Raw genomic sequence first — 11,945 nt, 5'->3', positions numbered from 1 at the left:
GAAAGAATAAACGTCCTTGGGCTTACTTTACTAGGAGGAAAGAACAGTCAGAGAAAAAAAAAAAAAAAAAGACCGAGAACACTGAGCTCTCTTCTGAAATGGCAGAAAGATCACTTTCCCCTGCATAAATGAAGGCAGGGCTGATACAAAACATTATCTGGCTATTATTTAACCTCCCCTACCCAGCCTATTTTAGCTCAGTAGGAATTTCACCCACTAGGTGGACCTTGGAGTTCATCCACCACCCCAATAAAGATTGCATTATTTGAAGCAATGATCACTTCTTCCAAGCAAACCAACAAACCCTAGGTATTCAACCTCTGATAACCTGCCTACTACTAAGGAACTTCAGTGGAATTAGGGGATTAAAGATGCTGTCCCCAAACTGGCCTAAGGTTACCCAAGGCGAGAAGTTAACAGCAGCAGTTAAATTGATCTACTCGTACTCAAGGATTACTCAGTCTTCTGGGCAAGAAAAGAAAGCAATTAACAAACTACCAATAAGGAAAGGTGTTTTGAAAATAGTGGAAAAAACGCCCTCTACCCTTCCTTTCAAAAGTAACGTCAGATCTAGTCTGATTGCACAGACAACTAGTGAAAATATATGAAAACTGCAGTAAGGTTATAGATGATCCTTACACTTTAGCTTGTTCTCAATTGCAAAAAAAAAAAAATGCACATAATGTAACACTCTCCTGTCTAAATTGCTTAAAACTTTCTCAGAACGACCTTCATCGTGGTGGATTCTTTTTCTGCAAACCTTTGCAGGTTGCACCTGCTTCACACAGAACCACTGGAAGCAAACTAGGAGGAGACAGAAGAAATAGGAAGGTTTAAACCAACACAAATCGATTTTGTACCCCAAAAAAAAAAAAAAAAGTTTAGTCTAAAAAGGAAGGTCCAGTGAGAAACAAGACAGAGGGGGAAACAGACACGTCTGGCTAACTCCCAAGGTAGAAATCATGACTCATCAAAGCTTTCAGAGGGGACAGAACCAGACTTTGCATTTGTCTTGAGTTCATCTTCGAGCCAAGAAATGGTCTCTTAACTGGTAACTGAGAACTTTAAGGGTTTGTCCTGGGTCTGTAACAGCTGGCTGTGAGGTCTTGGGCAAAACCTCTAACGTCTCTGAGGCTCGGTTTCCTCATCGGTAGGTGACTCCAAGGTCCACTATAGCTTTAATAGTCTATCCTTGAGATTCCCGGTCCCATACTAAAGGGAACTGGTCCACTGGGGGGAGCTGCAGAACTTCCTTCTTCTCACAAACTCCAGGGCCCCGGGGCCCCAACTCTCAGGAGATGCTGAATTCCTGGAGGAAGGTGGTTCTGCCGGCTCGGGGAGAGGGTGCAAGAGCAACCCTCTCCGTGAAACGGGGCCGCGACTGCACGAGTCCTGTCTCTACGGACCCTGCTCCCTGCGATTCCGGAAGTAGCTCCCTACCCCTGCCCTGGGTTTAGATGCTCCAGAGATGAGGGCCAAGCTTATACCAGGGCAGACTACTGGGGGGGCTCAAGGAGGCACACAGAGCAGGGGGACGGAGACCTCAGTCCTGGAGACCGCTCCTGCCAAGAGGAAGGCTGGAGAAGTCGGGAGAGGTGCCGGGAGCCCGCCAGGCGGGGGAGAGGCGCGTGGGACAAGGCAGGAGGAGGGCAGCCCTTATCGGTACCCTATCCCACTAGCTTCGCTGCCGGGGTCGGAAATCCAGGTTCCTTGGCGCGGAACTAGGGGCGGGTCCGGAGGCGGAGGCGACAGCGCCCGGCTGGGTGCGCGCGGCTGCGACCCCGTCACTCCCCCGCCGCCTCCGCCCCTAAACCTCGGCCCTGTGCGCGAGCGAGCGAGCGAGCGAACGCAGCAAAACAAAACAAACTAGTGCCGGCTTCCTGTTGTGCAACCCGCTCCTGAGTAAGTCGGGGGCCGAAAGGGCGCCGCGGCTGGGAAGCCCGGGCGGCGGGGACCCGCGCGCGCTGCCCGCCCCGGCCGGAGCCTGTAGCCCGGAGTAGCCATGGCCGGGCTCGCAGCCCCGCACGCTGGCCACCGGCCCCCGCCAAGCCAGTGTCCTAAGCCTATGGTTTCCCTTCGCTTCTCGCCTCCCAAACACCTCCAACAAGTCGGAGGGCGCGAACGCGGAGCCAGAAACCCTTCCCCAAAGTTTCTCCTGTCAGGTACCTAATTGAATCATCCATAGGATGACAAATCAGCCAGGGCCAAGATTTCCAGACACTTGGGTGACTTCCTTATCCCCGAGGTGACTTGTCAGCTCCAGTGAGTAACTTGGAACTGTCGCTCGGGGCAAGGTGTGTGTCTAGGAGAGAGACCGCAGCTCACTCACGCTTTCCAGAGAGCGACCCGGGCCGACTTCAAAATACACACAGGGTCATTTATAGGGACTGGAGCCGTGCGCAGGACAAAGTCTCCGAGACTGAGACATTTTCCAAACAGTGCTGACATTTTGTCGGGCCCCATAAAATGTAAACGCGAGGTGACGAACCCGGCGGGGAGGATTCGTGTCTGGCTGTGTCTGCGCACTGGCGGCGTGGGAGGTTATAGTTATGGACCCGGCGGCTGCGGGTCGCCGGGCCGGTACCGGCGAGGAGTGTAGGTACCCTCAACCCGACCACCTCTTGCAATCATGGGGACACCGGCTTGGATGAGACACAGGCGTGGACAACAGTCTTCGTGAAGCTCCACAAACACGTGGAACTTGAAAATACAACTACTGCCCCGTGTGTGCGCGAGAGACCTCACGTCACCCCATCAATTCCCACTTCGCCAAAGTTTCCCTTCAGTGGGGGCTCTGGAGTGGCGCGCCCCACGCCCGTGCGTCCTGCAACTTGCCCTGATTGTGTACCCCTCTGCCCCCTCTACTTAAAATGAAAAAACAAAAACTGTTCCTAATTAGCGAAACTTTAAAACCCTGTTGATCTTTCTGTCTTCTACATTGGGTGCTCTTAGGCCACTGACAGGAACACTGTTTGAACCCTAATTGTTGCTATCTCAGTAAGCGCAGGTCTCTCAGTGACCTATGACTCTGGGGATTGGGGTGCGCGTATCCTTAAACCCGCGCGAACGCCACCGGCTCAGCGTGGAAAACTATTTCTAATCCCTAGTTTGCGTCTCTGAGCTTTAACTCCCCCACACTCTCAAGCGCCCGGTTTCTCCCCGTCTCTCGCCTGCGAGCAAAGTTCCTATGGCATCCACTTACCAGGTAACCGGGATTTCCACAACAAAGCCCGGTGTGCGGGTCCCTTCCGCCGGCCAGCCAGCGCGAGTGACAGCGGGCGGCCAGCACTGACGAGGAGTAACTTGGGGCTCCAGCCCTTCAGCGCGCTCCGCGGGCTCTGCCTCCTTCGGAAATGAAAACCCCCATCCAAGCCGGGGGACGGAGCGCGGAAACCCGGCCCAAGTGCCGTGTGTGCGCGCGCGTCTGCGAGGGCAGCGGCGGCAGGGGGAGGAGGAGGCAGAGGCGGGGCGGCTGGACCCTCTGCATCAGCTCATTCTCCCCTGCTACACACATACACACGCAAATAATGTTTCTAAAAAGTTGAGTTGCGACTTTGTGCCTCGCCTGTCCTGTTCATCCTTGTCCTGGGTCGGGGAGTGCTTCTGGGGGCCGACCCCGGGATGCTGGCTAATTGCTGCAGGCGGCTTCCGTCGCCGGTGCGACCCTGGACGGCCGCGGACGGCTTACAAGGGGTCCCGGGAGGGGCAGTGGCCGCGGCACTCGGCGCCGGTGCCCGTGCGCGCCGCGCTCTGGGCTGCCCGGGCGGCGCAGTGTGGACGCGGCTGCAGGGAGAGGGGAAGAGGGAAGAGGGAAGAGGGAGGGAGGAAGGCGGCCCGGCGAGGAGTGTGGATGTGTGTGCGGCCGCGAGGGCCGGCCTGCAGCCAGCTGCTTCCTGAGTGTGAGCGCCGGAGGGGGAGGGGGAAGAGTGGGGGCGGGCTCGCTGGTCACTAGGCTGGCCAATTCGAAGGCTGAGCTTGTGTCTCCCTCTTGACGCGTACACACACACACACACACTCACACTCACACTCCCAGTACTCCAGAAGTCCAGAAGTCGAGGAATTCCAGAATTCCAGAACAGGGTAACAGCAGGGAGACACTTCGCCTTCTTCCTGGCCTTATTTGTTAAACTGACTTTTATTTTAACATGAAAAGGTGTTAGTGTTTAGATAGGATTTGATGTCAGGTCATAAAAAAATAAATGAACAAACAACCACAACAAAAAATCCGGTAGTAACACAGGGAGAATAACACAGTGAAAAATGGCAAAAGGGTTGCTTTGAAATTTGGAATCGGATGCACATAACAACTTCGAAACTGGATAGGTGAAGCACTAAGGAAGCGTTTGGCATCTTTTCCAAGTATAGGCAGGGAAGAGAGGAAGGTGATGGAAGTGTTGGAAGGCTATAAAATTCCTAACACAGGCAGTTAGGAATGGAGGTATATTCCCTGCATATGTTACATCTATAAAGTGGCACTTTATGAATTCAACATCCTCAGCCTCATACCCCACCTAAGCTCTGACCCACCATCCCTTCTGCTTGTGTTGATCAGAGCCCTCAAAAGGTTGTTACAAGAAAGTCTGCTCTTAGTAGTTCATCACATGTATTGCCACAGATGCAAGGACTTCCATCTTGGGAATCTAGGTATGTAATGCACACAATATCCTCCACGTAGGCCTTTCTGCAGTTGAGAGTATTATTCACCCTCATGAATTAAATGAGTGAGGATGCCACCAGACACTTTTAGAATTTCACAAGTCCTTATATTCTATTCTAATGTTCCTACTCCAATATAAATTAGCAATCAGGTAGTAGATGCTTTGATCAAGATAGAAGTCCTCAAGGACACAAATGACTTACCCCAGAAAGCCAAAACTAAAAGACTGTTGGCAGTTTTCATTTATCTAATTTCAGTAGGAATATTACTAGGTTTGGTCTGTATCCATGATATTAACATAAGCAAAAGAAGCCTGGTTTCCACAGTACTTTTTCTTTTCCTTCTCCTCCGGACACAAACTCATCAGAATATTAATCACCAGAATATTTGTCAGCAGAAGTAGGGGAAGAAAAATAATAAGAGTTTAGGATATGTCATTCTGTCAATTTTCCAGTTTCTCTCTGTTCATCTCTTTTAAATACAAGTATCCAGGCCCAAGATTGGCAATAGATGGGCTCAACCACACATAAGAAAAGAAAATACTCATAAAATGAAGCATGCAGCAACATCACAAAAACAAAGAAACCAAGTGGTGGAAATTGCCATGACTATTCCATTGTGGCTAGTTATTGCAACATGCCTGACATTCACATAAAAACTCTTCTTCATTAACTCCAGCCTTCAGGAACAGAGCAAGATGGGAACACTAACCCTTCAATGCATCATGGGAACTTCTGTTCATCAGATTCTTGTGCTGTACAACAACTGCTTCCCAGGAACAAGACAAGCCTGGGTGGAGGCTGCAAAAAACCTTTCCAACGTCCCTTAAATATCATTTCAAATACAATGGTTTTGATGCATAGACTGGTATCCTAGGGGCTTGCAGAGCTTCTGAAACTTCCCAAATGATGGGAACAGCTTAGCTGGAAAAGAAAAAATATATAGTGCTACACCCAACTTTAATCAACGACTCATGGAAAAAAAACACTGGGAAAGTTATGAGTCATCGACCTGGAGATCCCCAAAATCTCTTCATTTATAAGAGCCCAAGAGTGGGAATGTCATTTTATTTAGGTGTGATTTTCATGAACATCTAACAGTCCTAAAATATTTACCACTAAAGAGGTATAGTGCTTTGGTTGAATTTTTTCTTTTTTTTTTTTTTCTGGCCAAGAATGTAGATCTGCAATGTTCTTATATTCCATGGGTTATAGTAAAAATGCAGTTGTTGTTGTACCAATACAACCCTAGAGTGACTCAGAATGAGATCTGTACCTCTTCTGGGCTGAATTGGTCAGCAGGGGTGAGGGAGTGTGGTAATGAGAGACAGTGAGAAAGGAAATCATGTAGTTTGGAAATGATACTCTCCCCTACCCATGAGCTCTCCATCGTGCTCAGGAATCATACTCTGGCAGCCCTTCAGCCAGATAGCTGGGAACTGCAGCCCAGTCTGTATCTTCCCTCTCTAGAGACCTGTGTTGTATGTGCCTCAACCGCTGACTCAGAGCAGCTGACTCAGCAGACAGGCCCCTGCTGCCAGCTCCAGTCCAGTTCTCATTCATTTGAGAAATATTCAGTGAGTACATACTCTGTCCAAGTACTGGGACTAAAGGAATTAACACGTGTATGCATTCTGCATGTGGGGATATTACGGAAAACTTTTTGCCCAGTGTCTCAGTTATAGCAAACCCTCAAGAAATGGGGACTCTTTCCATATATTACCTTGTCTAATCCTCAAAACAATTGTATGAGGTGGATATGAATAATCTCCTATTTAGAAGCCAAGAAGTTGAAGCTCAGTAAACAGTTAAAGAGAGTCAGAGACAGAGCCAGATATGCCAGTTTAGAAGCCCCAAGTTCAATCAACATTACTGTACTACAAAATAATTGTGCATGCTCTTTGAATGTGTATAAAACATATTGCAGGTGTATAAAGTGCAAAGCATCTTCTGATCAATGTTGGATGAGCACAGTGAAGTTTGCAGGGAATGTGGAGGAGGCACGAATAATTTCCTGCAATGTGACATGGAGTAGCTTGGCTGTTTGAGCTGGACTTCAAAGAATGAGTAGAGAACTGATAAGCAGAGGAGACCATTTCAAGTAGAAGAATCAGCATCAGAAGGGGCACAGAAGGCATAAGTCCTGCATAGCAAGCAGCTCACTCAAAGCTAGAATACAAAATAGAAACATCTACAGTCTCACAGCAATGAAACACTCCCGAAGGAACGTCCTAACAGCAAAACTTCAGAACTGTTATTTGAGTCACTTGGAGTGCTCTGACAGTAAACTACTTACAAACTTGCAAAGAACTATGATCAGATTCCTACTCCCATAAAGTGTCCATGAAAAGAAACAAGTTTGAACCCCAAAATGCAGAGAAATTGAGCTAATAGCACCAGTGATAGTATGCCTAGCTATTAAAACACAGACACACACACACACACACACACAAGCTGGCAAGAGTCCAGTTACGTAGAAATGCAGCGGAAAAAGTTAGTGTTTGCCAACTTTAAGAGGGGGAACTAAATGTGTAAAATGGAAAGTTTCCATTTTCCTTTCCTGTGTGAGTAGTACAAATAGTGGAATGCAGCAAATTTCACATTATGTTATCAGTTAAGCTGATTTTTCTACTAATTTGTCACAAGTATGTTCAGCCCAGACTCTTTGGCTCACATACACATCAGTGATATAATTTTTATTAAAAAATTGTTATTTACACCTATCACATTCACAACATCATACCTCTTTTCCTTTCTAAAGTCAAAGCTATAAATATTTTACTCCATACAATATCTCTCAATCTTGTCTAATTGGTGAAATGTTTCTTCCTTTTTTATACAAACCAAGCTGAGATGTATCTAAAATTCAGAGAAAGGTTGATGAGGTATTCCTTGACATATTACTTAGGTATATCTACAAAGAGCTTACCATAACAAACATAAATTCATAGATATATACAATATTCCACAGCCAGCCAGTTATTCTTTCACAAATTAACATCTATGCTGGCCAACTATATGTGATGTTGTAAAATGAATTACCTAATCCCATTGCTATCTTATCTATAACTGCCTTCTATAAGTGCCTCTTAATGACCATAACTTACTTTCCTTCATATGCCTTTCATGGCCTTGAAATAGTACTGGGCACTAGTAAGTAACTAATGCTAATCTAATAAGTGGATTAATTAATGAGAGAATGAAAGAATGGTTTCTTTACCTTCAGAGATGATAAATAACACAACTAACTATTATGTATGTGTATAATCATGTCAGTGTTCCAAAAGAGGCTAACAGATGCTCTTTGAATGTGTGCAAAGCACATTGCAAGTATACAAAGTACAAGGCATCTTGTTATCAATGTCAGATGAGCATAATTAGTGTGTAGGGAGTGTGAAAGAGGCAGGAATGATTTCTTACATTGTGATATGAAGTAGCTTTCTGTACCCCTAGGCTTTTTATTATAAACTGAATATTTAAATATTACCTCCTATTTCTGGAAGAAAATTCAATTTCTTTGAAGAAAATTCAAAGACTTTATGCAATGCTTAGAGTAAGGAGGAGAGCCGGTCTGTGCCCTGCTCCAGTGACCCTTTCCTGTCTGACACCCACTACTAAACCAGGTCATTTGCATCATACCCTGAATTCTAGCCTCAAAATAAAAATAAATTATGGGGAGAAAAGGGAAGAAAAGAAATGGAAAATAGGGAATTAGGGTGCAGAGAAGAAGGTGAATTATATAAAAACTAGTGGAAATGAAGAAGGCAGCACAGCACTGATACATCAGGATAACTGAGAGTAACTAGTTAGTTTGGGGCAGAATTAAGCTCTGGAACAAAAGCAATTCAGTGGCTTTTCAGACTCCTCCCCAACTCACCTCGAGTCTTAAATATACCTGCAAAGGGGGTCAAAGAGACTCAGAGATTTTCCATAAATCCTAACTTCTCACAATGTTAAAAGCACGCAGGAGATTTTCACATGTATACACATTTCTTTTCTTGTTTAACTCTATACAGCAGGGAAGAGTGTAATTTTATTGTCCATGGAACAAAGGACCAGTTGCCCCCAAAGCAGACCTGCCCCGGGTAAGAGTGTTGACTTCCTTCAGGCTGGGGGCACTGCTCTAAGTTCATGATCTACATTTTTTTTCACTTCATTCTCACAACATCCGAATCAGGTAAGATCTAGCACAACTTCCATTTTACAGATGAGAAAACAGAGGCAGAGATAGGTGGAATATCTCCCCACTGTCACCCAACTCATGTGGGACTAGCCAAACTTCTACCTATTAGCCATTGCTCTATTACCTTTTCAGGGCGGGAAACCCTGCTTCCACCAGACAATTATTTGTTTATTCACTCAGGCAAGTGGTATGTTGGAAGAAGAGTGGACTTTGGAATCAGAAATCCTGGAATCCCAACTTCACCACTAACCGAGAGACCTTGATCTGGTTCCTAAACCACGGGGAACTTCAATTCCACTACGTGAGTTATTGCAAAGGTTGAGTGGGAATTGTGACACTGGCCAGCACACATGTAAAACCAGGGGCATCCCCTATTGATAAGGAGCCCAGCCCAAGATCTTCAAGGGAAATTGATCCCAGCCCCAGCTCCACTGATGGGCTTGGTGATTCAGAGAGGAATCTCACTCCCTTGGTCAAAGTGAATGGCTCATAAATCTGGGCCTAAGTCAATCCGTGCAAGACATTTTCCTGGCTATAGGGATTGGTTAAAAAATGGACATGTAACCCAGTTTGGGCTAAATGAGATGTGAGCAGGAAAGTTATTTGATAGCTTCTGAAGAAGGTAACTTCTCTTTCTAGAGAGCCGCTGGAGAGATAGCCTTTTCTCCTCTATGTGTTGTGGAGAGAAAAAAAAAAAAAAGTGAAACTGATTTCCTCTCAGCCTACACAGAAGGCTCACACTTGGTGAAGGGAAGGGTGGAGATTACAGAGAATAGCCCTGATGGAACCACACCTAATTTCTACCTGACCTCTTAACTTTTTCATTTGTATGAGTTACTAAATCCCTTTTAATTTCTAAACAAATAATTATAGCAACTTATAGAAGTACCTAAGGTATTAAGGCACCATCATGAATACAAAGATAAGCAAGACAAACTTCAAGGGGCTCACCACCTAATAAATATTATACTTAGCTTTTATGACATATTTTAGTCTTTCTTTTGTTGTTTTTTGTTTTTGTTTCTAAATAGGGTCTTGCTTTGTCACCCAAGCTGTAATGCAGTAGTGTGATCATAGCTCACTACAACCTCGACCTCCTGGGCTCAAGTGATCCTCTTGCCTCAGCCTCCTAAGGAGCTGGGACTACAGGTGCAGCCCTCATTTCGTTTATTTTTGTAGAGGCGGGGGGCCTCGCTATGTTGGCCAGGTTGTGGGTTTTTCAAGTAAAGTTATGGCTCATACTCTCTTCAGGACCCTCCTACCATTTGGTCAGTTTGATATTATGCAAGAGAAATTCCATTTCCCCAGTAGTTACACAATGCCCCCTTTCAGACCAGCTAGTCAACCCTGTGAGGGTCAGATAGAGTAGTTCATCCATTTGGTTGTCAGACAACTGCCTCGAACAGCCAGGCCATTTCTACATGTTCTCAGTTACTGGTTAACAAATATTGCCCCAGAATTCAGCACCTAATAGGAAATACATTCATTTCCAAATTCCCACTGAAATTGGATTTTTCTCATTCCTAGATAAAATGGAGACACCCAGATTTTCCTGGAATGGCATTCAGAAATAGAGAAGGAATCATAGAGACATGTCTGCCCAGCCATCTCTGAGTCTCATGCCTTTTTGCTGTTGCTGCTGTTATTACTCCTACCTTGGAAAGTTTCAGTTCATCCTTGAACATCCTCCCCACCCCCATGCTTTTCTGTCTTCTGTTTCATAACTAAATGCCATTTGAAACTCTAGCTATAGATACCCCTGCTGATACAAGCAACAGGGGCAGAGAGTCCTTAGATTCTAGACTGAATTTAGGCCCCAGCAGTTAGACAATGGGAACTTGATAATAACGATGTTATCTCAGCAGATTGCATAAGTCAGAAATGTTCTCCCTGTCACTGCTTTCTTTTTCCTTCCAGCAAGAAGTGGACATTAAAGAGAAAGTGAAGGTGGCAAGTTATGAGTGATCAGTTTAAGACACAGTTTAGTTATGGCAATGATAACAACTCAGATTTATTAGGGGCTTATTATGTGCCAGGCTGAGCAAAGTACTTAAGACTCTTGATCTCATTTAATTCTCACAGTATAGGGGTTAATGAGTGGTAGAGGTGAGAGTAGGACCCAGCCTCACTTGGCTCAAGGGCACACACTCTTAGCTGTAATACTCTACTGCCTCCATAAAGTATGCTTGTTATAATACATGTTGATGAGATATGTGATAAACATAATTTATGTAAAAATTAAGAACAAGATATATTGTATAAATTATATATGTAATGACCTGCTTATATGACACTACTGTGATACTGAACTTCTTAGAGTTCCTCAAAGCCTGCTTTGCAAACTTTCCAGAGCCTCTGAGCCTGCTGTTTTATCTACACAGAATGACCTTTACTATCCACCTCCTCTTACTCTGAAGCTTTCTCTGATAGGAAGAATAATGTCCCCCCCCGTGCCCCAACAACAACAACAAAAAATCCACATCCTAACTCCTGGAACCTATGAATATGTTAGATTACATGGCAAAAGGGACTTAAGGCTGCAGACGGAATTAAGCTTGCTAATTAGTTGCCCTTAAAGTAGGGAGACTATCCTGGACTATGCAAGTGAGCCCTGGATTAGGGATGTGGTAGTCAGGGAAGCAGAACCATAGAGAGACTATCTTACTGGGTTTGAAGGTGTAGGAAGGAGCTATTAACCAAGGAATGTGGGCAGCTCTAGAAACTGGAAAAGGCAATGGAATAATTCCTTCCTAGAGCCTCCAGAAAGGCATGCAGCCCTGCCACACCTTGATCTTAACCCAAGGAAACTTGTGTTAGACTTCTATACTACAAAACTGTAAGATACAATTGCAGGTTGTTTAGGATGCTATTTAGGGTAATTTGTGACAGCAGCAATGCACTTTCTCAACTTTCCTCTCTCCCTTCTCCCTCAGACCCAAACACTGCTGGCTCTCAGCTCCCACAGAACACTGTCCTTATAGTATTTAATGCTATTGATACTATCTGGGGCCTGACCATGTATATCCCATCCTTCCCTTAGCTTCTTCAGGAGCATTGTGGCTTGGTATCACGACCCACCTGAGAGCCTTAACCCTGCCACCACCCA

General features: G+C 45.5%; 1 protein-coding gene and 1 long non-coding RNA gene across 2 annotated transcripts in view; one reads left to right on the top strand and one right to left on the bottom strand.

Moving 5' to 3' along the window:
- GLIS3 (GLIS family zinc finger 3) overlaps positions 1-3,821 on the bottom strand; it is a 484,272-nt gene extending 480,451 nt beyond the window's left edge. The window contains exon 1 of the mRNA XM_011937348.1: positions 3,203-3,821. The gene's annotated coding sequence lies outside the window, so the exon portion shown is untranslated. The remainder of the gene's footprint in view (positions 1-3,202) is intronic.
- On the top strand, positions 3,172-11,105 carry LOC105508474. Its single transcript, XR_001001273.1, has 2 exons — positions 3,172-3,205; positions 8,972-11,105. It is a non-coding gene; the product is annotated as an uncharacterized LOC105508474 (long non-coding RNA).
- Positions 11,106-11,945: the final 840 nt, after the last annotated feature.

Source organism: Colobus angolensis, unplaced genomic scaffold (genome assembly GCF_000951035.1).
Source record: "Colobus angolensis palliatus isolate OR3802 unplaced genomic scaffold, Cang.pa_1.0 Scaffold162, whole genome shotgun sequence".
In the NCBI taxonomy this organism is placed as follows: domain Eukaryota; kingdom Metazoa; phylum Chordata; class Mammalia; order Primates; family Cercopithecidae; genus Colobus; species Colobus angolensis.
Note: the sequence above shows the minus strand (reverse complement) of the source record. Positions and strands in the feature narration are given on the sequence as shown.